Consider the following 3,937-nt stretch of genomic DNA (forward strand, 5'->3'; position numbering starts at 1 on the left):
GCTGTTATTGCCTACCACCATATTCTGTGTGATGTGACTCCAGAGGTGGCAGGGCTTTTTTGTGAAAAGATGTTAACGCCCCTCACTTTTTCGAATCTTATAGTATAGGCCTACCGGCTACCTGTGCTTTTGAGACTCAATCCTGTCGCGCATCTTATAGGCTTAAACCTACCTGAGTGACATTTGCCGAAGGCTTTGTTTTAACCTGTAACACACTTTTGTATAATTAGCAGTATAAAGTAAACTGTTTGTTAGGCCACCTGGACCTGGTGCATTCCTCCCAAACTTTTGGGGGGATGCGACAAACACGGTGACGGCAACAACATGCTAGAACAAGTCGACATGATCCGCATTTCTCTGAGACACAATCAGCTGTGAGCAGACAGACCCGACACGTTCAGACTGGAAGATGTCGCGAAAATACAACACACGCACGCACGCGCGCGCACACACACACACACACACACACACGCACACGCACACGCACACACACACACACACACACACACACACACACACACACACACACACACACACACTCGTGACGTCACAGAAGAGGAATTCAAAGGACACACCTTGTCCAGTGAGTCTTTAGTGGAACAATTTAACAAAGCTGTATTTGTAGAAAGTCTTGCTGATGTATCTATGGCAGCCTGCCCTGTGTCACACCACCAAGCCGGCATGCCTGTGGCAGCTAGATCCTTGGTTATCTCTCTGAAATCTTCAGTGCGAACACATCTTAGGACAACTGAAAGGAAGTGGTGAAAATCTGACCAATTAGATGACCTGTCCCACAAGATCAGTCCTATAACGCATGTCTTCCTTCCATTCTGTCCTGGAACTATGTCATACACCAGAGTGACCACTGGAACTGGAACTATGTCATACACCAGAGTGACCACTGGAACTGGAACTATGTCATACACCAGAGTGACCACCTGTCCTCTAATCAAGACAAAACAATTCAAAAAATTGAGTACTATAGACGAATAACAGTTTAAGTCCACACTAATCCATAATGTATAAATTATGGATAAGGGGTCTAGGCCTCAATAGTCTATAGTACTCAATTGTCCAATCCACCCAGGAAAAATGACAGAGTTACCGTGTGGGGGTCCCGGAAACATCCAGACCCCCAGGAACGTGCCCAGGGGGCCGGCTCGATTCCGGCGAACCTTCCCGTGTCCGAAACGGTCGAGAAATGACAGAGTTATCGTGTTGCAGCTTTCTGTGCTCATTCCCTGAAGTAGGCAACTTGTTGCCGAAACGTTGGGGGAAAAGTTGATGGCATCAAGCTGTGCGGCCTCTCTCCAGTCTTTTCTCAGTCATAGCTTTCTGTGCTCGGACATACACATGGGGACAGACACAGGGACATACATACACACATAGCTGCGTAATGGAGCGGAGGCACTGCTCAAAAAGTTGTGAGCTTGTAGATCGGCAAATACGCTATTCGGTGTACAACAAAGTAAATAGAATAGAGAGAGAGAGAGTGTGTGTGATGTAGGCCTATGTGTGTGTTCCAGAATGGGACCACCAGTAGTGTTGTAAGTCTATGTGAAAGATGAAAGTATGTTACAGAATCTCCCAAAGTGCTCCATTGAAGAGTATTATTATTATACATTTTTTGTTGTTGTGCCTTTTCTGCCTTTATTGATAGTATCAAGTGCAGATGGACAGGAAAGAGAGAAGGACATACAGCAAAGGTCGTCATGAACAGGACTCGAACACGCAACGCACTGACAGGCCGGCCTGTGCCTGGACCACTTGGCCAGTGGGCACCCCAAGAGTATTCCATTATGTTCAAGATTTGTTATTAACTTATTGTTAGTTTTTGCGACTGATGACAACATGGAACATGTAATGGGGTAGAAGTGATAATGTGGAAGCAGAGATCAAGTCAATTCTACTGTTGCATACCGATTCATCAATGAGTTTAGGAAGGAGTAGAGAGACCCCTTGTGGCAAGAGTCACAAGACAAAAGAGAAGATACACAGGCTGTTTGTTTCAAAGGAAGCAGAGGTGCAAACTAAAGGATCCAAAGACAAATCTTCACATTACGATGAGCAACTCTGAGAAACATACTAGAATATGATGTAATACCAATATGCAATAAGTTTCTAGCAGCATACCTTTTATTCGTAGGGCTTTATCTGAGGGCACCATGAAACTGTAGGCTAGATTACAATGCAAGTATTTGTCACTGTTAATCATTTAGAAGATTAAACAGTCTGCCTGGCTCATAAATATTGACCACCTGCAGTGTCATTGAGTTACCTTGATATAGGGCCAACTGATTAGATAATGTGCTAAAATGTGTCAAGTATATTTGCATTCCCTCTCTGTATATATAGAAAGGACATTTAAACTGATGCTAATATTGCAACCACACAGAAGACATTGTTCTGTTGTTAAAATGTAGTTGCTTAAATTTTATACAGTCAGCACTTTTACAGTATGTAAGCATTGCCATTACAAATCTGATGTAAACGCATGAGCACAGAGAGGTATACCTCTATACTACAGAGGACGAGGTAGTAGGCGGTGCGTATATTGGAACCAAACCACACAGTGCTGCTCTCTGACTCTGCTCTCCCTCCAGCTGATCTGCTGTTGATTCCTGGCATTCTCACTGAAAGTATGTATGCCTCAGGATTTCTTACAAAGTAATTCATGTTTTTAGTTGCTGCTGGGCAGTCTTTTGTTGTAATTCCTTGTGTCTGCGAGTGTATGTAAAATAAATAACCCCATCCTTTTGTTGTGCAATTGGTTTACATATTATTTTCTCTTGCGTTTTTTATGACTGTTGAATCGTCATTTTCAGATGTAGTCCTTACCCTATTGATCTTCTGGTGATTAATAGCCTAGGGACCTAGACTAGAGAACACCCCCAATTGGACTCACAGCAAAAGAGGCGGCTGAGAGGCATTCCACTGGGAGCCATGAAGAGACTGGAGATGTCCAATGATGACACTAAAACACATTAAGACCATTGAACCCTGAACTTCAGACATTGGTGTTCATAATGACCATTTCAATAGTTAGTGTAAGAATGGCATATTGTTTGAGACAGGAAAGAGAGGATAGAGAAGGTGGGATAATAATACCCATCACCCCTCAGGCTCCACACCTATATGCTACAATGGCTAGTAGTGACTTTCTCTGAATGTTATGTTGTTGTTTCAAGAGCTGATAACAGCCACACCTCCAACATGGCTGCTGACCTAAGAACTAACAAGAAGTTGTGTCTATGAAAACACAGAGGTCTATTTACGGTGAGGATTCCATGGGGTATGTCTGTCTGTCTGTCTGTCTGTCTGTCTGTCTGTCTGTCTGTCTGTCCACGGTTACCTCACAAATCTTTACATTATTATATTACATACTGTAGTGATAACTTAGTGGGATAAAGAGTGGGAACAAATATCACTTGTTCTTTTTGCTGGGATACAGTATGCCAGTTTTTAGCGTGCTGCTAAGAAAGAAAGAAAGAAAGAAAGAAAGAAAGAGTTTATTGTATGTAGATTCTCAGTTATTCCCTTGTGACTAAACTGAAAAAGCAAAATTTGAATCATGAAAAGAAAGAAAGAAAGAAAGAAAGGTTATCTCAGTATGCTAAACAAGTCAGTGTGCTATAACCAGTTTATTCAACAATGTTATATAGCCCATCAAACATAAAGAACAGCAGAAGTCTAATTCTAATAAAATGTCTAACTAATAAGAACTTTGTCAAATTGTGCCACAGTGCCCCACCACTTTGGAGATACTGTAGGATGTGCCTCCTGCCCTCCTCTGATTTATATTACATACAGTACAAACTAAAACCAATTAAGAGAGTGACTGTATCCTTGGGCACATTCATTTATAATAAACACTGGGTGGATGAGGTAATAATAGAACATCCACTGGGGTTATTATAGGTCATTTTAGCACAGTGCA

Source organism: Protomyctophum parallelum (genome assembly GCF_964188405.1).
Source record: "Protomyctophum parallelum genome assembly, chromosome: 9".
NCBI lineage: Eukaryota > Metazoa > Chordata > Actinopteri > Myctophiformes > Myctophidae > Protomyctophum > Protomyctophum parallelum.